The sequence below is a fragment of the Diceros bicornis genome, chromosome 27 (assembly GCF_020826845.1).
Source record: "Diceros bicornis minor isolate mBicDic1 chromosome 27, mDicBic1.mat.cur, whole genome shotgun sequence".
NCBI classification, from domain to species: domain Eukaryota; kingdom Metazoa; phylum Chordata; class Mammalia; order Perissodactyla; family Rhinocerotidae; genus Diceros; species Diceros bicornis.
Genome location: NC_080766.1, coordinates 27,155,097 through 27,182,600, shown reverse-complemented (window position 1 = coordinate 27,182,600; position 27,504 = coordinate 27,155,097). Strand labels below are relative to the sequence as shown.

Below are 27,504 nucleotides of genomic sequence, written 5' to 3'. Positions count from 1 at the left end.
ATAATAAGAGAATACAAGAGGTTCATAGGGAGCTAAAAGAGAAAGGAAGCTCCGCCCTCTCCTCTACTTAGAAAGTGCAAACTTGCACTGGGAAGGATGTTGCTAGGCAACCGCTAACGTCTATAGGCTTTGGGACTATATGTTCTTGCTTTCTAGTAGGAAAAAATATCAGATTGATGGCACAGGACAGAAAAGAATGATTTGCTTATTGACGGTGGTGAACTTGCCTATACCATGAGGGTCACTGGTCATTGGTTTAGCACCAGGGAAAGTCACGGGTCCAAGGCAGGCCTCATATATATCAAATTTTGGAAATTTTTTTTAAGACCTTGTCTAGACAGCTGTAAAATTTATTTTGCCTTTCAGAAATTATCAATCAATCAAACAGAATTACAGCACAGCCTCTGGAGAAACTCATGAGGCAATGTTGAAGTGATACAAGACCAAAGAGTTCAGCTCCCTCTCAGGTGCCCACGTTTTTTATTATAGTGGAGAAGAACAGGGGGAGAGAGAAAACAAAAGGTCAAAGCTCTCTGGGCCATGGATTATTTAAGAAGATAAGAAGAGTGAATATTAAAGCAACTCAAAACTCCATCCAAATATATTAAATTTAGCCTGGTTACATGATTTCTTTCCCCCGGTAATATTCAGCAGCATGTATGCAGGCAAAGAAAAAGGGGATGGTTTTCTAGGGATGTAGATTTACTAAATTGGCTGTACTGGATGGAGAGAGGGATAAGTCATTTGGGTGTGGATTCAAAGGAGTGATTATAAAGATGAACGCAAACATCTAAGGTGGGTAAGGAGGAAAGTAAAAACAAGAAGTGATAAAGAGAAAGAAATAGAGTCAGTGAATTGAATCCCTATGGGATATAGCAAAATTGGTCACAGTTCTTTGCATCTCCTCTCAAGAGGTAAAATTTATTTTCTCACTCCTTAAATTTGAGCTGGCATTATGACTTGCTTTGATCCATAGAGTATGATAGAAGTGATGTGCAAGTTTCAAGCCTAGACCTCCAGAGCCTTGAATGCTTCTTCTTTTGTTGCTTTTGGAACTCTTTAAATTACACATGAACAAGCTCAAGCTGGCCTGAGGGGAGACCACACAGACAGAGACTTCAGTCATCCCAGTAGCCCTGGTTATCCCAATTGAGACCATCATAACCCAGCTAGTTCTAGCCACTCCAACTGCTGACCACAGATGCGTGAGAAAGCACAGCCAAGAGATCAGCCAAGCCTGGCCAAGAATTGAAGAACTTCCCTGCTGAGCCCAGCCCAGATTGTCAACACAGAGAATCATGAGCTGGATAAACAGGTTCTTGTTTTAAGTCACTAAGTTTTGGCATAGTTAGTTATGCAGCAAAAGCTAACTTTTACATTCTAATGAGAGAAAAAAATTATGTGGGTTTTTTTTTGTGTGTGAGGAAGATCAGCCCTATGCTAACATCTGCCAATCCTCCTCTTTTTTCGCTGAGGAGGACTGGCCCTGGGCTGACATGCGTGCCCATCTTCCTCCACTTTATATGGGATGCCACCACAGCATGGCTTGCCAAGTGGTGCGTTGGTGCGCACCCGGGATCCGAACTGGCGAACCCCGGGCCACCGCAGCGGAGCACACGCACTTAACCGCTTGCGCCACCAGGCCGGCCCCTCTGTGGGTTTTTTTTAAGCAAGTGAGCTATAAAGATGGGCAGTTGTATTTGAAGAATAGGATGTCCGAACTTGGGGTGTTCACAAGAGTGTTTCTGTTGAAGACAAGGTCCAGACTGTGATCATTCTTAGCCATGTGGCTAAGAAAGAGTGGATGAAAAAATCTTTGGGAGTGGGGATGTAAAACAACTTAGAAATTAGAGTGAATGATGGCATGTTGACAGTACCAAGGGTGATGACAGGAGTAGGAATAGAGAAGGAGTTTTGGTGTCAAGTGCAAAAAAATTAATGAACAACCAAAGTGAGAGCAAAGTAGAGGGTGGATGGTGGATGAGCCAGATGCCACAGGCCCAGAAGGGGCTGGGGTTTTGTGAATGAGCTGAGGAGTAATGGTCTGAGATGATAGGCATTGGAGAGCAAGAGGACATTGACTTGGACACTGACTAGCCTGAGGTATGGGGTGGGGAAAATACATATCCTGCAATTGAGAAGGATGCAGATGAAGCATATCCTCAGAGGACACTGTTGATGTTAGGGAGAGGAAATCAAAGCTATGGAGTAGATGAGGATGAGATGAAAGAGATGAGAAGGAGAAGGAGATGAAGGCAAGAAGAGTTTGAGGATATATATGGCATCTGTTGCCCACTGAGATGGAGTTCCCAGGGACCTAATAAAATAGGTTCAGGGAGTTGTATGTGGTGGGTAGCAGGTGGTGTAGTGAACAAGGCAGAATAGGGTGAGATTTGGGTCAATAACCAACTAGATAGAGTATAACAAGGAGTTAGTCCTTGGAGTCTCAAATAGAATGGTGAGAACTTGGGCTCAGCGGTGAGATCCTGAAGGTATAAGGCAGTGGCTTGGTGCTGAAGGAGTTGAGATGGTTTATCCTGGGGGAATGCAGGCAGCTGTTCCAGCAGGCCTCCACAGGAAGGTGTCCTGGGTGGAGTACTTTTAGTAAAACTTCCCTGTCTGATAAGCAGGTACTAACTGTCTATAAGCGCCCTGCTCAGCTGCAGGGGAACTAGCCCCACTGGACGGGATGGCACAGGCTCTCCTGCTGTTTAAAGAGGTGACAAGTGTGTGGTCCAGGCAGGGCTATGTTGCATGGTTTCATGGCTGGACCCGGAATCCCAGAGCAGTGCAAGTATGGTCAGTGGTTGTAAGGCCATGGGGACCACACTGCATGATGAAGATGCGAGGCTGTTAGCCCAGTGGAATAGAGAGGTGGCCAAAGGAGGAAGAGATATTTCTGCTGTGTTTCAGAGATGTCCATGAGCCAATTGGAAACCGAGTATAGAAATGGACTTCAGGGCAAAGAAGAAAACTACTCTTATAGAAGCTTAATGTGAAAAATACAGGTTTGGAGAATTAAAGGGTAAAATGTGCATGTAAATGAAGTTCTTATCCAGAGAAAGACTGAGAAGTGGGCCATGAGGCCTCCGCCCAGGATCTCAATCTATGAGAGACACTAAAATGTGATAGAGGAGATGAAAACCTTACCAGACATGAACTGAGATGGAGAAAGGGGTACTTATCAGTATACATCTCAGAGGATGCTCCATGTGATGAGGAAGAAGACTTTGAGCAGCTGCTGTTGATGGGGTGAAGCCCAGAAGACAAGGCCCAGAAACCACCTTCTTAGGAGGGAGGATGTGGTGACCTGCACAGTTTCTCTAGTGATGTGGGTTACACGACTTTGGGACCAAATCTGAGGTGCTTGAAGGAATCGTGAGGAAACTGAGCATAGACGCCATGTCCTTCCTTCTTTCCCTTCACAGCATTTAGACTCTCCTCTTTATCCATGTTGGAAAATATTTAAAGAATTTTTGTTTGAAAGAGTGCCAGACACTGTAATTCTGCCTGTAGTAGCCACATCTCCATCTAGCTCTGACTTCTAGTAGCTTAAAATGGCATTTTTAAGTTCATTAAGGGCTACTCCAAATACTGAGCTGGGCAAACTCTGGAGAGTGTACATCTTCCCTGGCCCTTTACAGTCTGAAACAGAGATCATCAATGCACTGCATTCACAGGAGGGAAAAATCACTCTTTTGAGGAAATGTGCATAACAGATTGGGGAAGCAAATATCACAGAGGCAAAGGCCACTGATAACTTTTTAAATTATGCCTGCCTCATCCAAGAACAGATTCTGATGATGAACAGTCCAGTGTTCTCCAAAACTGAGTAGCTCAGAGAGCAAGTAAATAATCCCTGATCCACTTACAACGGGATATTCACCTGGTTGATCTAAATTACAGTGCTGTTATGACTAATCTCATCAGAGGGATCCTAGGCTGAACTAAAGAAAGGAGATAGAATCATATCACTGAAAAATAATGCTCTAGGAGAACTGAGACTGATTAACCATTAATTTAGGGCAGGTTTCATCACCTGTCATCCTCTATATCTAAATAAAGATGTTTATGCTCCAGAGCAAGAATTTTGAGATAATGAGCATATTTTTTAATAGCATATGATAATTAGGTTATGCAAATTGTTAAATGCAAACAAAGACCAATTTAGTAAAACCAAGTTGACCACCACCATCACCAGCTACAGAGAGCCAGAAGTTTCAGCTGCCCACCTACAGCATCTACACAGCAGGCGACAAGATAAATGTAGAGAAATAAAACATATGGGAATAATCAGCTGTAATTTTCCCCCTAGTATGGGCATTTATAGATATATCTATATCTCTATAGAACCTCTATGGGTGTTTTTCTTTGTTATTAGCTTAAAATAATTCAATGATAAGTGTTCTAGATTCTGGGGATATAAACAAGAATAAATAAAAAGTTGTCCTTGCCCTCAAGGAGCAGAGAGAACAGTAGGGGAGAGAGATATGTGAACACATCATTGCAATATCGAAGGTTAATTACAAGTACAGGGGAGACCTGAAGAAGTTAGGGCAGTTTCTCAGGGGAGAACACATTTGACATTGGTTTAGTTGAATGGACTGAATCTGTGAAACATGAACAAGCACAGAACTTCCAAGCAAGTGCTTTGTGAAGAATTGAGTGAAGACCTCAAATTACAGCTCTTGATAAATGTGGAATATATGACATAGTCAGAGACTCCAGGAAAAAATAATCATCTTGGCACTCAGAGGATAGAGAAGGAGTGATTCCTTGAGCCAAGCCAGACCTTGACTATTAAGTAAAACCATCAGAATTAAAACCCGAACATCATCTCAGAGATTTACTTTAGTTTCGCCCACCATCCAACTAATACATCTATTTATGGTTTGTTTCCTCCATCAGGACACAAGGTATGTAAGGGCAGAGATCACTGAGGTGTCCCCCAAAGCTAGACCATAGCATGGCATTTAAGAGGTCCTCAGTAAATATTGTTGAATGAATGAGTAAAAACTCAAGCGAATAAGACACTGAGTTTTTAAATGTCTTTACCTGTAAGATACCTCAGAAACGAGGCTAGTGAAGACACTGAGATGACTCATATAAAACCAATTCTGTCTAGCACTGTGACTACTGCATAGAAATCACTCAACATTAGCTATTATTTTCAAGAATACAGTCTTCATGAATAGTCTCATCTACAACAAGCCAGGCACTGAGTGAAGTACTTTGCAGTCATTATAGCTTATTCTATCCCTAATCGTCTGAAAAAGTAAGTAGGTAGTGTTATTTTCATTTTACAGATCAGAAATTGAGATTTAGAGAGATTGACTAATTTGCTCAAGGTCGTGGAGAGAGTTGATGAACCATATCTCCAAGGTGACCATATCTCCAGGATTGTGACCATACCTCCAACGCCCACTGTCTCATTCAGTGTAGTATGCTGCCTCCCAGGGTCTACCTTACTGCTATTACAGCAACTATCACATTGTGTGACAGTTAGTTGTGTGTTAAGCACATAACTTTCCTCCGCTCAACTTGAGCTCCCAAAGGGAAGGGGCTGCAGTCTATTCATCTTCGTGGGTTTCCAACCGAACTCTTCAAGCCCAAGAGTTTGTCTGGGAGTCCCCAAGTGACACCCACAGGGAAGGAGAGCGGTTGAGTGCTCTGAGCCCCTTTCTCCCATCTCAGTTACTTGTTTTCCCTGTTGGGTTTCTATACCATTTCCATTGAAGAAAGAATTCTGCTGCTTAAAAAAAAATCAAGCTCGAGCCAGCCCTGATGGCCTAGTGGTTAAAGTTCAGCGCTCTCACCGCTTCAGCAACCCAGGTTCGTTTCCCGGGTGCAGGACCACACCACCACCCTCTGCCAGTAGCCACGCTGTGGTGGCAGCTCACAAAGAAGAACTAGAATGACTTACAACTAGGATATACAACCATGCACGGGGGCTTTGGGGAGGAAGAAAAAAATCAAGCTCTAGAATCTGTCAATGCCCAAGCACTCAGTGCTGGTAAATAAAGACTAGTTAGGAGCAGAGGACAGTCTCTAGAAGTGAGGAGTGTAGAAGGAACCAGCAATCACACATTGGTCATTTCTGTGTTACTTGTGTGAATAAATCTAAAAGTTGAGTTATCTTTGCACATAAAAGGCAGCAGAATACATGCAACATGGATGGATGCAAGAGAGAAGTGAGGTCCCCTATGTCAGCCACTGATGTGAGGCCACCTATAACCCTGGATAAGAAAAGGGAGACCTGAAAACTGATAAAAATCAAGCCCAAAAAGCACACTTCTGTGTGCTTATATAATTGAGAGACAATAGTTCCAAAGGGGTGTGCAAATTTAGTGTCACCCTCAGATTTTAGACTGGGAACATGCCCAAATATAATAGAACAACGAGAAAAAGCACTTTCTCCATAGCAACAACCTGAAAACTCAGTTCCATTCTCTTTACCAGAGAACATTCAACAGAGACCCTGAGAGGCAGTTTTCCCCCAGGGATTTATCAGGTGGCAGAAAGGGAATGTGGAGGAAAAAATTGAAGAAGAGCAGCCCCAGGATATGGAGTTACCAAGGTGCAGGAGGTGCTAAATGGGAGAGAAGTGGAGAGGAATCCACAAAAATTATTTCAAAAATTCAAGAACATTGATGCCATATAGAACGGTTGATGAACCAAGTGCTGAATCACTCACACACAAACCCAAAATCCCTCTGTACCAAAGCAGGGAAGTTGAAAAGCAAATTACTCACTCTCCACAAGGAGGCAACAGCCTGTCCCTCAAAAAGAGTCAGTGACATTGGACTAATTTGTCCCCTGGTATAGGCCAAACATTGATTCCTCCAGATGGGCCCTTGCCAAGGAGGATACAACCCACAGAGCTACTTGAGGCACCATGCTGAGATGCATTACATTTCCAGAAGCACCTCCAGCACAAGAAAGGACACTCAAATGCCCAGGTGGCCACTTTTTATGCCAGTCTGAGCAACTCAGTCAAAGCTGGGGTTAAAATTCATTCATTCATTCAATTCGTTCAAGAAGCATTTATTGAGCTGTTAGGCACTGAGATGGATATTCCAGTAGCAAAGATGAATAACAAGGTCTGGGTGCTCAAGGACCCCATTTGGGAAGGCATTTGGTTGGTACGATGATGGACCGTTGAGCAGAGGGGCAATGGGTCCCTGCAGTCAGAGAGACCTGGGTTCGAGTTCTAGGTCTGCCACTTCCCAACTGTATGCACATTGCTTTAATCTCGCCTGGCCCCAGTGTGGAAAGAGATCATTCTTCCTGGGCAGGGCTGTTTTCAGGCCTTTTGTGCTGGTGTACAGAAGGTTCTCAGCACTGACCTGAAAGCATTGTAATTGCTAAAAAAAAAAAAAGAGGATGAGATTTTGTTCTTTACTATCACGTACAGCGCATTAAGAACACAGAAAATGGCAACGTAACTTGTTTCTCTCTCTACGCTTGGAGATTCTGTTCTCAGACAGCAGTTAGCAGCTGCCACGACACACATAGTAAAAAGGATTAAACTACCTCCCTAGATTTGAACAGCAAATACACAGTGGCCATCGCTAGCGATAGCGCCACGGCATAAAACAACACGCCATCCAGGGTAATGCCAAAATAATTGGCCAACCCTCGCTGCTTGTGTTCTTTCTAACAAGTCTCCGATGTGCGTTAGCGTGTCTTTTGCCACATTGTCCAATTGTATCCTAACTCTAAGGCTTAAGGAGCCCACAATTGAATTCTGCTTAAATTAAGGCTATTCGCTTCCTTTGTCACATCAAAGTGTGAAGGAAACTTCCCAGAGGGAAAGTTTCAAAAACACCCTCATTGCAAATCACTCCAGTCGAAGGCAAGAGAGGGTCTCAATAAGCAACTGTAATGAACAGCAGCCTCTGGACATGCTGTCAAAAATGTCATCTTCTGATGACATCTACCCCTGTTCACTCTCAGTTCATTATTTCTCAGTCTCCAACAGTGACAGAACTGAATTTCAAGAGATCTCCGAACGAGTAATGTGGGCAGAGAATAAGTAATGAGATCCCAAGGCACCAGCTCTCTCAGGAGGTGCTGACCCTACTCAGAAGAGAGTGAAGGGACCCCGGGGCAGAGAGTCAGAGAAGCAGGCTCTGATTCAGCCGGCCACGCTCTGTTGCGTGCCTTGGGCAAGCCCCCACTTTGCTTTCTGCCTTAGTTGTGCCACTTACAAAATGGAACCACTTCCAACTGCCTTCTCGCTTCCTCACAGGGGAATTTGTATCTGCTGGCTGGTTGGTTCCAGCTAGCTAACTTAAACTAAACAGGGCAAGTAGTTGGTAATATTCACGGGTAGCAAATCTGAGCTTCACAAGAGAATAAAATGTAGAACCGGAAAGTGAGGAGCCCGTATGATTTTTCTCCATCTCTCTAGGCTGCTCACCTCTGCCGCTCTCTTCATCTCTACCCCATTCCGTCCTCCCTCTAAAGACCCACTTTCTTTGCTCCCGCGCACACAAGCCAAGGTTGATTTATCACGAAGTTAATGAAGCTTAAGTTTCAGGATCTCTTGCAGGGCCTCTTCCAAATAAGTATTCTTTTTCACACTACATTTTGTGTGTTTTGTTTTTGTTTTTCCTGAAGAGGACCCCTACATTGTACCTGCCTCAGAAACTGGAATCTGCTCCTGCCCACGAACCGTGTGTTGCCATACCTTACAGATTTCACGCTTCACATACCTTTCATTTATGTTACCTAGCCCCCAATTTAAGTGGCTCCCATACCTACAGCCTAAAAGAAGGTGGCTAGACAGTGTTTTTTGCTTTTTAAATGAATGGATTTTATTTTTTCCAGCAGTCTTAGGCTTACAGAGAAATTGAACAGAAAGTACAGAGAGTTCCCATGTATCTCCTCTCCTCCCACATGTGGTCTCCCTTGTTAATATCTTGCATTGGCTTGGTACATTTGTTACAATTGATGAACCAATATTGATACCTTATTATTAACTAAAGTTCATAGTTTATGCTAGGGCACACTCTATGTGTTGGATAGACAGTTTTTGAGTCTCAATTCCAAGTTCCTAAATGAGAAAATCCAATGGGCTTCACTGAGTAGGTGTGTACCACAGCCAGGGGGTGAGACCGTGGGGTCTGCTGCCCCCTCAGCTGGGCTGAGAACAGGTTCTGAGAGGCGGGGGTGTGGCCATGGCTGTGTAAGTGATAGGCAGGGTGTGTGGTGGGCCAGCGTTTGTACAGGGGATCTACCACAGAAAGATAAACCAAACTATGTATAAGAAAATGATTGGCCAGCTCCATAAAAAGAGCATTACGTAGAGAGAGGATGTTATCGTCACACTGCTTTCTCTTGCAATGCATTTGAAAGAACTTTTCTTCCATTCTCCATTGCTGTCTGAATGAGTCAAAACTATTTCTAAGAATCAGCTTTCTGCTTGATGTCCTTCTTAATATCTTTAGCTTTGGTATTTAAGATCAAAGATTGACCAGCTAAAGGAAAAGACTACAATTCCATGCTCAGATTTAGGGGGGATGGTAAAAAATAATAAGACAAAAACAAGGCACAGTTTGAGAATTTGAGTTGCCTCTCACTCCGCCCAGTGCCAGAAAGACTCAGTAAATTGTATTTACTAAGCAGGACAATTCTGGACAAAGCCTCCTACCTTTTCGATCTAAAGAGGACACATAACTGACCCTTGGCAAATATTTGCTCCTTGTGGTAGGCTGAGGAATGGTCCTCCAAAGATGTCCATGCCCCAATCCCCAGAACCTGTGGGTATGTTACGTTAAGTGGCAAGGAGGAGTTAAGGTTGCAGATGGAATTAAGGTTGCTAATCAGCTGGCCTTAAAATGAGATTACCCTGGGTTACCTGGGTGGGTCCAGTGAAATCACAAGAGTCATTAAAAATGGAGGAGGAGGGAGAAGTCAGTGTCAGGCTGAGGAGACATGAGAAAGACTGGATCAGACATTGCTGGCTTTGAAGATGGAAGGGGGACGTGAACCAAGTAATGTGGGCAGTCTCTAGAACCTGGAAAAGGCAAGAAAACGGACTCCTCTTCTAAAGCCCTCCAGAAAGAATCTAGCCATGCCAACACTCTGATTTAAGCCCAATGAGACCTGCATCAGACTTCGCACCTCCAGAACTGTAAGATAATAAATCTGTGTTGTTTGAATCTACTAAATTTATGGTACTTTGTTACAGCAGCAAAAGGAAACTAACACACTCCAGAACATTCTGCTATTCCTACAACTGGCTTATTCTTGTGAGTCCAGGCAATAAGATCCCTGAGGACAGGGATTCTTCAGAGCCTAGATCCTCTGTCACATCACAGCCTTGCTCTGCACTCACCAAGCCTTCAGAAAACAGGGACTGAGTCCTAACTTCCATCTACATGCATATCAACATGAAATGAGAATGTGGAAAGCACTAATTCCATTACTTACCAATTTTGTCTGCTTCCCAAAATGTTTTAATGGGAATTTTGAACACTGATATAAAGGGAAAAGATTGATAATGAAAATTCTTTTTTCAAGGAACTGCTCACCCATTCTGCCAATGTGTTAGAATTTAGTAGACTGAATTACTTGTGACAGCTGGTATGATGAAAATTATTAGTCCTAGCCAGCTCCAAAACATGCGAGTCCCTAGTGAGAGAAATTCAGTTCAGGAGAGTGTTCTGTTTTCTGTGACATCTTTGAGCCCAAGGGAAATAATAGCATAGATGCACAATAATACAAGAATTTTTAAAATTATAAAATGAAATGAAGCCAAAGGTAATGCATAACTAATGTAATGCATAACTCTGAAAGCCAAGTCATTCTAATTATAAGAAAAGAAGAAATATTTGGTTTATTTTGAAAGACCTTATTACTCAGAATACTCTTCATCATGTAAGTCACACAAATACAAAAGGCTAGGTCTGGCAAATTTCCTAAAATAAGCTAAAAAATTCTGAAGAGTTCCAGGTACCATGGGCGGCATCAGGAAAATGACTTTGTAGCCTCAACACACATACAAGAGCAGTCTGAGAGTGGGATATTCAGATTAAAGAGATGCTACTCTCCCAAGGAACAGTGTATTGAAAATGAGTACAATTTTTACTAATTTTAAGTAGTTTGTAGAATTTTAAGAGTGCTTTCCATTGGGCTTTCCGGTTTCCAGGCCAGACTTGCCCAGTTTGAAGAGAGGGGCTATGCTTTTGGTGCTAGACAGAGTGGGCTGATGTGTTCTCCACTAGCAAAAATTTCAGGATATAAGAAATCTATGGGATTTTTAATTTCCCAGAGAAAGCCCAGCTTTGACCAAAGTTTGAATATCCAAAAGTCATAATTTGTTACTCACTATACCAAATTCATGCCTTGCATGCTATATGTGGACTCTTCTGCTGAGCTCATCTAAATACCTATTTCCCAATAGCCTTCTGTTATTGGTTGATTTGAATCCCTCAAAAAGATATGTTGAAGTTCTAACCTCTGGTACAAGTGGATGCAAATCTATTTGGAAATAGGGTACATTGGCAGATGTAATCAAGTTAAGATGAGGTCATACTAGATTAGGGTGGCTCTAATTCCAGTGACTAGTGTCTTTATTAGAAGGCCTTGTGAAGACACAAGGACACAGAGACACATGGGGAGGACACCAAGAGGTGATGGAGGCAGAGACTGGAATGATCCAGTTGTAAGCCAAGGAATGCCAAGGATTGTTGGCAACCATCAGAAGCTAGAAGAGAGACAGATTCTCCTTCAGAGCCTCCAGAAAGAACTAACCTTGCTGACACTTTGATTTTGGACTTCTGGCCTCCATAAACTGTAAGAGACTACATTTCTGCTGTTTTAAGCCACGCAGTTTGTGGTAACTTGTTAAGGCCTTCCTTAGGAAACTAATACACCTTCTACTAGAGATTGCTTCAAAATTAGATCTCTGTTTTTTGCTTTAAGTTGGTTTTCATTTCCAGCAAAATCCTCAGAAGGAATTATTATTGTTATTGCTCTCAGGAAAAGTCAAGCCCTCTTATATAATTGCTCACAAACCAGTAAGATCATGCATACACAATCTCTGTTCTTATGCCAACACACACATAGGGTGTGGATGCCAGAGCCCAAAGAAGAAAGTGTGGGCCAACCACTCAGACTGATTTCATACTACACTTACAAGTCCTCCTGCCTCGGATCACCAATGCATAATACATTTTATAGAGACATTTCTCACCACCACAGATCTGTGCAATTATTATATACTCATGGTGTACTATGTATCAATGTATATCATCAATATTCACAAAAAAAAGGCTAAGACAGCTACCGAGGTTCAAATTGGCAAAACAAAGTTCACTCCTTTAAAATTTTTTATTAACCTCCACTCTGTTCATTATTAGAACTTGGTTTGCATATTTATCTTGGGGACTCGAGGATATACCAATCTGTCGGTTCCAAGGATCTTATTTGAATATGTGGCCTGGAGCTTGTAGGGAGGACATAAAAAGAGGAATATATGAGTCTTTGCAAGTTCTTTAGATACCAGACCTGCAAAATTGGAGAAGGGGACAGACTCCACCCAGCAATAACGGGTTCGAGGTTCAGCTCTGCCTTGGAGAACAGCAGGAAGGTCCAAAGGTGGTTTGAACATGTGTCTCAAAAGAATGCTTCCTCAAAAGGCTCTTCCTGTCATCACTGGTGCCAAAGACTCAGCAAAGACACCTCTGTGGACCCAGATTTCCTCAATGAGGAGTCTGGAAATGGTCCCCATGTAGAGTGCAGACACCTTCCAAGTGGGCCCTGAACTCTGCCCTCAGTGACAGTTGCTCATTTCCAGTGCCATGTGGCATGTCCACATATCTCTCGTCTTTTAAAAAAGAAATTTTCTTTTGGCCCAATCTCTCTTTTAATCAGGAAATCTCTCTCCTCCTTTCAAAGAGATTCTTCTTGAAAGAGAAGTCCATACTCCCCCATCTCTTGTTACTTCTCAAACCATGGCAATCTGGCTTTCCAAAACACTCTCATTCCATCATCCCACAAAAGCTCTCACCAGCATTGACAAAGCATCTCTAGTTACCAAACCAAAAGGGCAGTTTTAGTTGGGATCACTCTGGACCTCGCCGAGGTATTTCATCAATTTTCCCTGGACAATTTCTCCTCTCATGGCTTTTGAAGCACCACTTCCCTGCATTCTGATGCTCATTCGTAATCTCCTTGCAAAGCCCCTCTTGTATCTCTCTTTGATATTTGTGGCTGTGTAATTTCATCCTGACTCTCCTCTCTTTCTATAAACTCTTTCCAAGTGTTTCCATCTAAACCTACAACTTTAATCAAATCTAATTCAACTAACGACATCTCTCCCACTAGCTCCAGACTCACATGTCCCTAGCTGTCAGCTGGGCAAGTCCACAAGCATATCCAGCGTGCAACTCGAAAATCATCGTGCTCAAAACTGGTATCATCTCCCTCCACTTCCCACCTGATCCTTCTCCTGTGATTCCCATCTCAGGAACTGTTCCAGGTAATGGGGCTAAGGAAGTGAATGAAATAGCCAAGGCTCCTACCCTTATGGAGTTTTATTCTAGTTGGGGGAAATGAATAATAAATAAACTACTAAGCATGAAAAACATCAGGTGGGAGGAGGTGCTCAGAAAAAATGGAGCAGAGTGAGCAGATCGAGAGTGATAGAGAGGTGTGTTTTATATGGGTGCTGAGGGAAGTCCTCACTGATAAGATGATATCTGAGTGGAGAGCTGAAGCAAGTGAGGGATGGAACCAGGTGAGCATCAAGGAGAAGACACCTCCAGGCAGAAGAAGAAGCCAGTGCAGAGATCCTGAGGGCAGAGCATCTCAGGCTGGTTTCACTGGAAGACTAAGGAGTTCGGGGTGGCATGAATGGTCAGAGACACAGCACAAAGCCACGTGATGTGAGACCTCATAAGCTAGAGCAGGGACTTTGAATTTTATTTTTATTGACACCAGAAGACACTGTAGATATGATCTGACTTGTTTTAAAACTATAACTCTGCCTGCCATGTGGAGAAGAGACTCAGGGAGTTTACATAGGGTCCAATCAGAGGATAGAAATCACCCTAGGTATTTCAGGATGACCCCGATCGGAGCAAAAAAGGAAAAAGAGAGTCTTTCCTTCTTCCTCTTACTTTCCAGTGTCTCTCTGCTGTGCCCCCATTGTGAGAACCAGCAGGAAGCCAGGAGGCAAAGGAGAAGGGCAGTTTGTGCAAAGAACAGTCCAGAGAGCAGCTTGTATCACTTACGGATGAAATAAAATGCAAGTCCAAGAGACATCCACTAACAGTGGCTTAAATAAGTGAGCATTGGGTTTTTTTCAATAGAAAGAAATGTGGGGGTGAGTGGCTGTGCACACTGATTCAGTTATTTAATGGAGTCAGAGCATGCGTCTTAGAGATTCCCTGGGCTGCTACAGTTCCAGGCATCATATTCAGAGCACCTAGAAGGAAGAAGGGAAGGCATCAGCTCCCAGAGACCGTTAATCATAATTCTTCTAACTTCTCATTGACCACAACAATGTCAAATGGCCACCCCCAGCTGCAAAGAAGACTGGGGAAGCGAGTACTGGTTTTCTTGCTTCTCTAGTGGATGTTGGCAAGGAAACAAGGTGTGAGACACCAGTGTTGAGATAGACAGTAGTGACCACCATATGGTCTAAGGGGAGTAAGCTTTTGAATCTAAGAGTAGAGAATGCTGTGAATGACTCAATGAACAAGGTTACTGAAAGATACTTCTTGAGTAAAGGAAGCTTCTACGTGGCTCTGTCCAGTGCAGTAGACTCTAGCAGCCACATGTGGCTAGTGAGCACTTGAAATGTAGCTAGTTTGAATTGAGGTGTGCTGTAAGTGTAAAGTACACACCAGCTCCCAAATTTGTAATACAAAAAAAAAAAATTTTAATATCTCATCAGTAATTTCTTCTGTTGATTACATGTTGAAATGATATTTTGCATATATTATAAAAATTGATTTCACTTGTTTCTTTTTACTTTGTTTAATGTGACTGCTAAAGAATTGTAAATTAGGGGCCGGCCCCGTGGCTTGGCGGTTAAGTGCACGCGCTCCGCTGCTGGCGGCCCGGGTTCCGATCCCGGGCGCGCACCGACACACCGCTTCTCCGGCTATGTTGAGGCCGCGTCCCACATACAGCAACTAGAAGGATGTGCAGCTATGACATACAACTATCTACTGGGGCTTTGGGGGAAAAAATAAAAAAAATAAAAAAATAAAAGAATTGTAAATTACGTATATGCTCACATTATATCTCTATTGGGTAGCGTTGCTCCAGATTATTGAATGACCCTTTCTTTCTCTAAGGAGAGACCCCAATTTCTTGCCTCTAAGCCAATTTCTCCTCTCTTGAGGATGCTGGTTGACATGGTTTTCTAAACTGGGGAGATCTCACCAGAAGTGCATCTCCCGTGATCTTTGTTGGTCCAACAGCTCAAAAAGCTATTTTCTAGTGATGGCTTTAAAAAAACCCAAATTCTTTTCATAAGAAACTAGCCACAACCACTGTATATATTTCATGCTGAAGTAAATAAGAACAATTATAAAAATGATTAATTTAAGGAAAAAATTAATACCCTGAGGCTGTCAAACGAGATGATTTGAATAAGTATTGGGAGAGGGATTCCAATTTAACTTAGTCCTTTACTTAATCCTTAACTTTTTTTTCATTGGATACAAGGAATCATGAAATTCTAATTTGCTACAAGCTTCTCCATGACTGTGCATTAAAAAATTTCCTCAGTGACTCTGGTGAGAAAATGGATGAGTTGGAACATTAAATCTATAGTCAACCTGTGGTAGGCAGAATAACGGCCCCCATCCCCAAAGATGTCCATGTCTTAATCCCCAGAACCTGTTAATATGTTACCTTATATGGCAAAGGAACTTTACAGGTATGATTAAATTCATGACTTTGAGATGAGGAGATTATCCTGGATTATTTGGGTAAACCCAATCTAATCTCGTAGGTCCTTAAAGCAGAGACTTTTCCCAATTGGAATCAGAGGGAGATGTGATTACAGAAAAAGGGACCAAGTGATGCAACATTGATGGCTTTGAAGATGGAGGAAGGGGCCATCAGCCAAGGAATGTGTGTGGCCTCTTGAATCTGGAAAATGGGTTCTCCAGGAGAGCCTCCAGAGATAAACACAGCCCTGTGACACCTTTATTTTAGCCCAGTATGACCCATGTCACACTTCTAACCTCCAGAACTGTAAAATAATAGATTTGTGTTGTTTTAAGACACTAAGTTTGTCTTAGTAATTTGTTCTAGCAGCTATAGGAAACTAATATACAACCCAAAGAAGATCAACATTAAAACAATAATGAAAACATTGATTTCTGAGAATATCGTTACCCATAAAACTTTTTACCCTCATGAAATTCTCACCAGCCTCCCTGCCAGCTATCAGAAGCTAGAAGTAATAGAGCAACCAGTTTATGAGAAATTATTCTAATGTGATGCTCTTCTTGTCTATTATAACCTCCCCCCACGAACACACAAACACACACAAAAAGCCTCATTAACATTTCCCAGAGGATTAAAAGCAAATTTCCCTCTCATGTTGTTCACTCTTTTCAAATAATATATAGCACTAAGGTTAGGGAGAAAAGTATCTTTTTATTCTCTTGTTTATATCTTATTTTTACTAGCTTATAATTGGCTTCTTTTGCCTTGTAATTTTTCTTAGTTACTTACTTTTCAGCAGTCGTTCTATCCATCCCCCTCAATTGTAGTGTACTTAAACTACCATGCCTTGCTCAACATCTTTTGTCTGTGTAAGAAAATACGTCTGTGCAAGAGAATTCTGCTGTCAGCCAAAAGAAAAAAAAAAAACCTTCTATCCACTTTGTATTTAGACTAAATGAAGTTGAACAAAGTCATAAATGATGAAATACTACCCGCTTCATAAGCAAGAGTTTATTTGAAAATTCAGCTATGTGCTGACAATAAGAATACACAGAACTGGGAAAACATCATCAGGGGAAAAATGGTAAGGAGATATCCATCTGTTATCAAAGTTTCCTTCAGGATTCCGCTTTCAGATCTGTAGGAAGACATGAGAAGGCTATCTCTTACTAATGTCCCTGAACGTCCTTAAGTCTTCCAGTCATTAAATGGGTCCAGATCGAACAAATTAAAGCCCATGCATATAACTGTGGGGATTCCAGCACACTCTCCTACAATTCCGAGGAGTCCCAGAACAACTCCTGCTACTATTTGCCCCTCCATCATGTCTGACACTCTGAATCTATCTCCTGATGCTGCTTTAGGTCTCTTTGATCTGCCTTGTTTCTGTCACAAAACATGACCCACTAACACAAGGCTATAGTGTATGAGGGATTAGGATTGTTAATAACAAGACAAAAGGCCCAAAATGGAGTCTCTTATGCTAAGCCCCCACATCACCAAATTGAGACTTAATTACAGTTTCGGCTCTCCCAGAAATGGACTACATTTAAACCAGTCAGTCAGAAAGCACCTGATCAGGGGCTGGCCCATTGGCCTAGTGGTTAAGTTCATGTGCTCTGCATCCGAGGACCAGGGTTCGTGGGTTCGGTCGCAGGCGCCGACCTCCGCACTGCTCATGCTGCTGCGGCGTCCCATATATAAAGTGGAGGAAGACTGGCACAGATGTTAGCTCAGTGACAATCTTCCTCAAGCAAAAAGAGGAAGATTGGCAACAGATGTTAGCTCAGGGCCAATCTTCCTCACACACACACAAAAAAAGTAAGCACTTGATCAGCACTAGTTAGGTAATCTGCCTGATAGACCCTTGCCATCCCCTAAAGGAAAGGAACCCTGCATTAACCAACCCACTTTTTTGTCTAATATAACCTTTGTGTTCCCGCTCCCTTCTGCCTATAAAAGTCTCTCATTTTATCCAGCTCCTAGGAGCTCCTTTCTATCTGCTAGATTGGAAGCTGCTCGATTTGAATCGATTTTTGCTCAAATAACTCTTAAAATTTTTAATACGCCTCAGTTTATCTTTCATCAGTTCTAAAGCAAATAATTTGAACAGGCAGAATCAGACAGCACTGATCCTGAAGTTGATCCACCACTCCCTGCCCCAGGGACTCTCTCGCCGACTGTCTCTCCTCTAGCCTCCCATTCTTCCCTCACATCACTTCAGCCCATTGCCTCCCTGTCTTCCCTAAGTTCCAGGGATCTCAAACCCGCTCCTTCTGGAGCCCGGTCAAAGGAAGCCCACATAGCAGTTGTCATCTTAGGTCATTCTCTCCGTCGCCGGGAACGACACTATTTCAGTTGGTCATGAAGAGTAGTTTAGTTTGCTTAGTCACTTCCAGACTGGTCCAGGCCTTTTCATTTTATAACCAAAGGGCCCTCTAGTAGTTTATCTAAGCAAAAGCATAAAATTTTCCACGAGGTGAATTCTGCTCTCCCTACAGAATAAAAATGTGGCTAGTCAGTTGAGGTTTTTCTTTAATAATAATATTTTTCTCCCCACTGCAATCTAGGATATATTTTTTCATCTATTTTTGTTGTATAAGCCCACAGATAGTTGCACTACCATGGGATATTGGTTTTAACAAAATGCTATTGCAGCACGTTGGAAAGTGGCCCTGCCCATTAGGCAGGGTACGAAAGGGCTTTTAAGAGGGAGAAAGCATTGGGTTAGATACTAATTGCATGTTACGCCCTGGGATGATGCCAAAAAGGGAAATTCAAAATGAAATTTTCCTCTGCTCCAGCAAAACATAAATGGAAATGGCAACTTCCGAGTGTATCCATAATTTCTTAATTTCCCTTTACGGTTCAGGTCTGTTTTCTCAAAATGTATGCAGTCTAGAGACCAATGGATTAGAATAACCTGTGTTTGTTAAAAATATACATTCCTATCCAGGGTCTTCCTGTCTAAATAAATCAGAATATTCAGCGGGGAGACCAAGGAATGTGCATTTTTAAAGCTGCAATGTGATTTTTATGGTCGGCTAGGCTTAAGAACCATATCCAGAGTAAAATAGCTTCAACACATAGATTAAACCATTGAGCATTCCAGTAAGCATAGGGTATTCTGGAATCCCTTGCATTAATAGTTTCCAGAATAAAAAATAGGGGTCAAAATAAAGAGTAACTTGAGGCTGGCCTGGTGGCCTAGTCGTTGAGTTTGTGTGCTCCACTTCGGTGGTCCGTGGTTCACAAGTTTGGATCCCAGGCGCGGACCTAGATACTGCTTGTCAAGCCATGCTGTGGTGGCATCCCACATACAAAATGGAGGAAGATCAGCTAGATGTTAGCTCAGGGCCAATCTTCCTCACAGAAAGCAAGCAAGCAAGCAAGAAAGAAAGAAAGAGTAACTTTACAGTGGAGACACTTGACAAATACTTCCTCAGCCAGGTGATCAAGGGTAACATCAACAGTGATAAATTATATTGATATTATGTACCTTGATATGATATGATATGATGAAAACAGCACTTTACCTCCGTAGTCTTCCCCCCAAACCCATAACCTCAGTCTAATCATGAGAAAAACAGCAGACAAATCTCAATTGAGAACAGTCTACAAAATCCTGACCAGTTCTCCTCCAAACTGTTAAGGTCATAAAAAACAAGAAAAACTTGAGAACTGTCCCAGCCAAGAGGAGCCTCAGTAATCACACTACTGAATGTAATGTGATTTCCTGGATGGGATCTTGGAACAGAAAAAAGACATTAGGGAAAAACTAAAGAAAGTATGGACTTTAGTTAATAAATTCTATTTAATTTTATATATAATATATTATATAAATAATTTTATATTTAAGTTTATATTTAATATATTAACATTGGTTCACTAACTGTGACAAATGTATCATATTAATGTAAAATGCTAATAACAGGGGAAGTTGGGTGTGGAATTATGGAAACTCTCTGTACTATCTTCACAGCTTTCCTATAAATCTAAACCAGTTCTAAAATTAACAGTTCATTTAAAACATTTTTTATAATTTTATTTATTTATTTATTTTTCCCCCAAAGCCCCAGCAGATAGTTGTATGTCATAGCTGCACATTCTTCTAGTTGCTGTATGTGGGACGCGGCCTCAGAATGGCCAGAGAAGCAGTGCGTCCGTGCGCGCCCGGGATCCAAACCCGGGCTGCCAGCAGCGGAGCGCGTGCACTTAACCGCTAAGCCATGTGGCCAGCCCTAAAACATTTTTTAAAATGCGAGTCAAAGCAAAGAAGATTGATCTATGCTGGTGTTCTTCCCATTGTCTCTAAAAAGCAACTACCTAGCCCCTCAATCAAAACTCCATTCCACACAGGTTAATATCATTAAGATGAGACAATTGGTTAAATGAGTGACATCAAAGTGTGTATAACCAATACGTTTAATTCTTCTATATTGTTTACTCCCATGTTGTATAATTCTAGAAGGTTCTATTCACACAAAGTTGGAGTAAGGGAAAATCATTCCTATAGAACTGTGGGGGAGGAAAGACTTTCCCTCTACCGTCGTAGGTCCAATAGCTGGGTCGCTGAAATTAACTGACAACAGGTAGATTAACAGGAGAAAAGGTTTACAAATTTATTAACTTTTAGTTTTACATGTATGGAGGCATCACGGGAAAAAAAATACTCAAAAAAATGGTGATATTTGAGAGTTTATATACTATCTTAATGGGGGAGAGGGGTGATGTAGGACACTTAAAGGAGAGTAAATGATTTTTAGGAAAGTTAATGGGCCCTTAGAAGAATAGATGGGAGATATGACAGTTTGTGACAAAGCTTGTAAGAGTGCGGTGTCCACTTCTAGCCTCCTCTCCTGTCATAAGAGCTAATCTTCCCTGGTTGATGAAACTCGTGGAGAGAGCATTTATGACAAGTGAATTCCTTTTGGAGGATCTGTCTTTAGGCAGATAAGAGGAGTTCAGAGAAAGCCTCTCCCTGCATTTGCTGTTTTTTAAGTGCCTTTAGTTCAAAATAATCAACATACCAAAGCAAAATATTTTGGGGTGGCATGTCCTGAACTCCTTCAGAACACAATGTGAATATCTCTGGAATTGTTCTAACTATTGGCCTGTTCTACACATTACAAGTAGAAATTATCAACTCAATTGAGCCTCTAGTGGGTAAAATGTACAGATAGGATAGATGCATTTATGTAGGTAGCCAGTGGTGCCCCATATTTATTCTTCAAGTGACTCTACCAAGAGTAAAATAAAGAGCCAGCCCCCAATGTATCTGATCCCTACACCACTAATCTTTACTTATGAATGAAAACTCTATTCACCTTCTCAAGTGAGAAGACACTGCTTCTCTCCATCAGTGGTTATCCACTGCTCTCTTTCCTCCTCACTGCCTTTTAGATAACTCACTCTCCTCCAACTGAGATCCCACTTCTCACCACTCAGATCAATTTTTTTCAATTTTTTTGTGTGTGTGTGGTGAGGAAGATCAGCCCTGAGCTAACATCCATACTAATCCTCCTCTTTTTGCTGAGGAAGACCGGCCCTGAGCTAACATCTATTGCCAATCCTCCTCCTTTTTTTTTTTTTTTTCCCCATAAGCCCCCAGCAGATAGTTGTATGTCATAGCTGCACATCCTTCTAGTTGCTGTATGTGGGATGCGGCCTCAGCATGGCCGGAGAAGCGGTGCGTCAGTGCGCGCCGGGGATCCGAACCCAGGCCGCCAGTAGCGGAGCGGGCGCGCTTAACTGCTAAGCCATGGGGCCGGCCCTCACCACTCAGATCAAAATGGGAAGAGGAGAGAGGGAAGGGAGAAAAGCCCTTGAAGATCTTGTTCCTCCCAATCCCCTGTCCATCTGTGGTACCAAGCACTTATTGGCTTGCTTGCAAGAACCTGTTGTGAAATTTACAGAAGTTTTTAAACTGGTTGTTAAACTGTTAGTAGCTTTAAATCATCATGGTGGGAGTACTTATACTTGAAAATCAGAAAACACTACAAATCGGGACTTGTTGTTTTCCAGCATTACCCACTATGCCTTATTTCATAAATGTATCTACAGGCCTCAGAGCCCTGCTCCTCCTCAGTTTCTGTAAAGCCCTGTGGGGGTTTTCCTCTTAAATAGAGAAGACAGGTTTTTTTGATCCTTAAAGACCCATTGTCTTGGGAAACAACCCTAGCTCCATTGTCTTGGTCAAGGTATTTTGGTCTCAAGAAACCGAGTCCCAGTCATAATAACTCAAATAAAGAGATAAGAGCTGGGACAGTCACTGAAAAGACAGAAGAATCTCAGATAAACCAAGGCGAGAAGTACACAGTCTGACATTAGCATACACTGGAAACCCAACAGGTCTCCACCACTGGGAGTCACCTGATTGGCTGGTCTATGGCATAATCAGCCACGGGCTGGGAAATCTCTTGGTAAATACAGCTGCCAGTACAGGGCCAAGGTTCACACAGGCTGGCGCAGTGAAACATGGCCAGCACATCTTCCTGTAAGATTTACGGCTTGCTGTCTTTCCCTACTGGGTCTGGATGGAAATAGACTCTCTATTTTCATTTAACTGTTTGCAATGACATTCACAAGATGCATCAAAAAGCTGAGTTCTTACTTAAGAGGTAGGAGAGAAACTATCAAAGTATACAATTCTCCTTAACAGATCAGGAAAGATTAGAAACTGGAGAGATTTCATTTCAACGATTATGTGGCCCCTGGTATGTGACAATGCGGTTAGACGGTCATGATAAAGGGTTAATCAAGGATCAGTCTTCCAGGAACTCATCATTTAATGGGAAGCTCATGATCTAATTGGACATAAAGGATAATAACAGTTGAGTTTGTAGCATGCTGTAGATCAAGCCCTGGGAGCCTCAGAAACGCCAGGCTAAGTTCAGAGGTTACCCTGCAGATGGCTCTTGTCTTTCAGGGCTCCTTGTTGTCCCCTGACTTCTCATTCTCATTCTCTCTCTGGTCCAGAGGAGCCACTTTCTACTTCAGTAGAGACTGTAAGCATCATAACTTTCAAAGACAGCCAGTGGAGGGTGGAGAGAAGTGTGGTCCCCAATTTCACTTTTAAGAAAAATGCATTTCTGGCTCCCTAAATGGAGGGTCTAAAAACATCCCAGACAAAGATCATTACAAATGGTGGCTGGATATTCTAGTACTATTCAAATCGAATTACCTTTCATGGATAGTAAGATTAATAAGACTCCTTGGGCTGCTTGTGGAACCTAATACCTAACATTGTTACTCTGGGAAAAAACACTTCAAGTTAAACCATCCAATATGAGCTGGGCTTTTGGAACTAAATGCATCCATCCCAGATGGCAGAACTAGGACAGTTGATCAGAGTTCAAGTTCAACTCCACTGACTTCCCTTCCTCACCTTGGAAGTACACCTGCAATTTAAGAGAAACAAGAAGTTAACTCTGAGCAGGGGATCATAAGTTATTGTGGCAAATTGATTGAATTCTTGACTGGAGACTTCTCAAATGTAGAGGGCTTCCTCTACACATATGGATATATTTCTGTTTTTATTTTCACTCTTCAGTTGTAAGAGTAAAGGAAATCTTGAAGAGCATGGCTGTGAAAATTATGGATTTACAGTCAATCTTTTCAGTGTCTAACACTCCAAGAATAATGTTCTAAGCACTTTTCATTGATGAAAGCAGCTCTGTGGAAACAAACTTCCATCGTCGAAGTTGTGATTACACCACATTGCTGTCTCCCTCTAGAACCTGCTGAGCTCTTTTTATGTTTGGGTTATGAACACAAGCAACCAGCTGCTCCTAATCCCTAAATTACAGAGTGTAGGGAAAATAAGAAATAATGGAGTGACTCCATGTATTCATTCAATTGCTATTGTCACTCACAAACATTTATCGAGCACCACTATTTGCTAGGCACCGTAGTTTGGCCCTGGGGATATACTGGTATGCAAAAAAGATATGTTCCCTGCTAACAGTCCTAAAGAAGTAACAACTAACATTTATATAGTGCTACTAGTTTCAGGGTTGTTCTAAGCATTTTCTTATATTAAACTCATTTAATTAACCTTATGAAGTAGGTACTGTTATTATTTCCAATTTAGAGAGGAGGAAACTGAGGCATACAGAGTTAAAAATGGTAATCACATTATCTCACTAGTGAATACATAATTTCAAACCAATCATCTAAGGTCTCTGAAGGAAAGTAACACTGATGATTCATTTCAAGCAGTGGATCCTGCGATGATAGATGATTCCTTGAACAGGTCTGTGGTGAAGGGCAGATCCAAAAGATGTGTTATTATGCAGGTAGCTTGAGTGCTCAAAAAAGAGCAGTCTTAAAGATAGGGGCATTGTCTCTCAGATTTAGAATGTTAAAACTCCATTCTGTATCTCTGTCATCACCCTATGATGTAATGTCATGAGTCTTGGTCTTCTTGGAAAAACATCTCCTACAAGATTGATGTCTGAATGAAATTTCAGTCATTTTCAGATACTGTTGTAGAGCTAATTAGTAGTTTTGTCTCATCAGCACTGTGCTCTCATCAACCAAACTTACTGGACAAGCTCAAATGCTATTAGTTTCAATGGCAGAGTCTACCTCTCTGAAGAGATGTGGATAGCATTAGCTTACAATTAACATCACTTTGCTGTGTTTTTATGATTTCAAAAGATGGAAACAACATAAGTGTTCAAAATAGGGAAATGGCTAAGTAATTAGGACACAATCGTTTGAAATGTATGCATTCATTAAAAATGATAATAGACTACATAAAAATGTTACCATTAAAGTGCTAATATAAAGATTTTGTAGAAACATAATTTGTGATTTGAACTAATTGGGAAAAAATAGGGTTTAAAACTGTGTGAACTACATTTATAACTAAATGAAGGAACGAAGTACCAAAGACTAGAAAGTCACAAAAAATAAAAAGAGGTCAAGATTGTATCAGAGTGAAGAAATTATGACATTTCCTACATCTTTCTAGCTTTCTGCAATGGCTTTTGTCTTTTTAAATTGAAAGGAAAAAATGTAATGTTTATTTGCTATTTTAAAATGTCAAAGGCCTTGGTTTACTGCTAACTGCTCTTGTCAAAGTTCAGAAACGCAAACCATACCACGTCTAGAGGTATAAATCCACAGAGTCGGCATGTCCTCCCTTATCAAAATGGAAATCCAAAAAAAAAACTCCATACGCATAGCTCCAGAGCACAGAAAATCACATGGTGAATTTGCTTAGTAAGACATACACAGCCATTTTTCAGTTGGGTTCTGGAATAATGCATATTTGTCTCCAGTCTTAAACACGTCTGATGCTTCTCTTGTTAAAGAAGATAAGATCTTGTCAGGATGTTTCTGTCCTCCCAGGCTGCTTCTACCCCCGAAGCCCTGCAATTCAGGGCTATCTGTGTTAGAGAGAGCGCGGATATGGGTGCTACCCCTCAGGCTCGTCCCCAGTCAATATCTCACCTCCCTGGGGAAGGGTATGAAGGAACTAGCAATTCTGAGTCTCTGTTACACCCATATTTATACACTTGATGCAGATAGTTAATGCTATTCAGTGGTTCTCGAAGTGTGGTTCCCTGACCATCAGCATCATCTGGAATCTTGTTAGAAATGCACATTTCTCAAGCTCCGCCCCAGATCTACTGAATCAGAACCTCTGGATAACACCTAGTAATCCAGTAATGTTTAAACGAGACCTCCAGGTGATTCTGATGCACACTATTGAGAACCACAGTGCTGTTCTATAAGCCTAATCATAATACATTTCTACTTAGATACAAACACAGCAGCAAGAATATATTACTTCTAATTTCTAATTTGCTATCATAATCACATATTTTCCTAACATTTAACTTTTGAAATAATTATAGAACTGTGGAAGAATTGTAAAAAAGTAGTGCAAAGGCTTTCCATATACCTTCTACCTAGCTTCCCCTAACGCCAATATCTCACGTAATGATGGGACGTGAATCACAACCAGGAAATTACCTTTGGTATAACACTTTTAACTAAAGCACAGTCTTCATTTGGATTTCACCAGTTTTTCCACCAATGTGCCTTTACTCTTCCAGGATCCAATCCAGGATTCCACATCGCATTTAATTGTCATGTCTCGTTGGTCTCCTCCAATCTGTGACAGTTTCTCGGTCTTCCTTTGCTTTTCATGACCTTGACATTTTTGAAGAGTACTAGTCAGTTCTTTGTAGAATATCCCTCAATTTCAGTTCGTCTGATATTTTCTCATGATGAGACTGAGGTTACACATTTTAGGGAAGCATACCACGGTGGTGACCTGCCTTTCTCATTGCATCATATCAGGTGGTATAATATGTTGAAAATCTTATTGCTGGTGATGTTACCTTGATCACTTGGTTAAGGTGGTATCTGCCAGGTCTCTCTACTATAAAGTTACTATTTTTCTTATTATAATTAATAAATATTTGGAAGGAGACACTTTGAGACTATGCAAATATCTAGTTTCTCTTTAAATTTTCACTCACTAATTTTGGTAGTCATTGGATAATCATATATTTTTAAAATATTTGCCTAAATCTACATCACTAGAGTTTAGGTGGCTCTGGCTAAGACTGGCTGAGAGGGGCACACAGGCCTGGTCTGTGACAATGATGTTTGGGGCATAGTCGCTTGGATCAAAGACAGAAGCCCTGAGGAGACAGAAATAAGAGGATCACAGTTCTCCATGCCAGTCCCGGGAATATGTCTGATCCCCTGTAGAACTGCTACTGAAGTGAGTGATTTCCAGCAGGTATTTTAAGAGATGTGCACTATAGGCCACACTGCTCTGGGGCTCAGACGATAAAATGGAGCCCTGAAGTGGGAAGAGAGGCATACTCACTTCTGTGTGGAAGACCAGAGAAAGAGCAATGACTGAAAAGAAAACACAAGGAACTTTCTGGCAAGACAGCCATGTTCTTCCTCAGGGCAGGTGTGAGGTAGCATCCTCTGGGGACTGGGCATCCACCTTCAGCCAGGATGCCAGAGCCAAGGAAAAGAGTGGTCTTGGTCCAGAGCTGGAGGAGATTGTGTGAGGAAGGTGGAGGCAGGAGGGTGAGGCAGTGAGTAGCCAGGTGAGTGAATAAGCCAGAAAGTTAGGGTAATTAACGTGATGTCACTCCATCTGTGCCAAAGACTATGATGGAGGCACAGAGGAAGGGTCTGGGCATATGACTATGCAATCATACATTCATCACATGACCCAATGCTACTCTATTTTGAGAAAAGCCGATTATATTATCATGGGCCTGGCTGGTCATCTCAGTTACAGTGAATTACCGAAACATAATCTTGAGGTTTATGTGAATTCTATCTTATTATTGGCCTTGAGAGGAAGTGTGAGTTCTGTTCCCATCCCCATCACATCACAAGGAAGTTCTCAAAGTGCATTTTCTTGGTTTTACCCTCTCATCACTGACAGCTGTTGTGCTGATACCCATGTCCTAGTCCTTTACTTTAGATCCTTCCATAGCATCTTCTAAAGTCTGTTGCTTCTGAACCTTTCCAAATGCCATTCACTACAAATGACACTAGAATGATCTTAGATGTTGAGACCGCATGAGCCAACAAGATCAT

General features: G+C 41.7%; 1 long non-coding RNA gene across 1 annotated transcript in view; it reads left to right on the top strand.

Moving 5' to 3' along the window:
* Window positions 1-27,504, top strand: part of LOC131392798 (uncharacterized) — a 48,611-nt gene that overhangs the window by 7,804 nt on the left and 13,303 nt on the right. The window contains exon 2 of the long non-coding RNA XR_009215786.1: window positions 13,336-13,489. This is a non-coding gene — a long non-coding RNA (uncharacterized LOC131392798). The remainder of the gene's footprint in view (window positions 1-13,335; window positions 13,490-27,504) is intronic.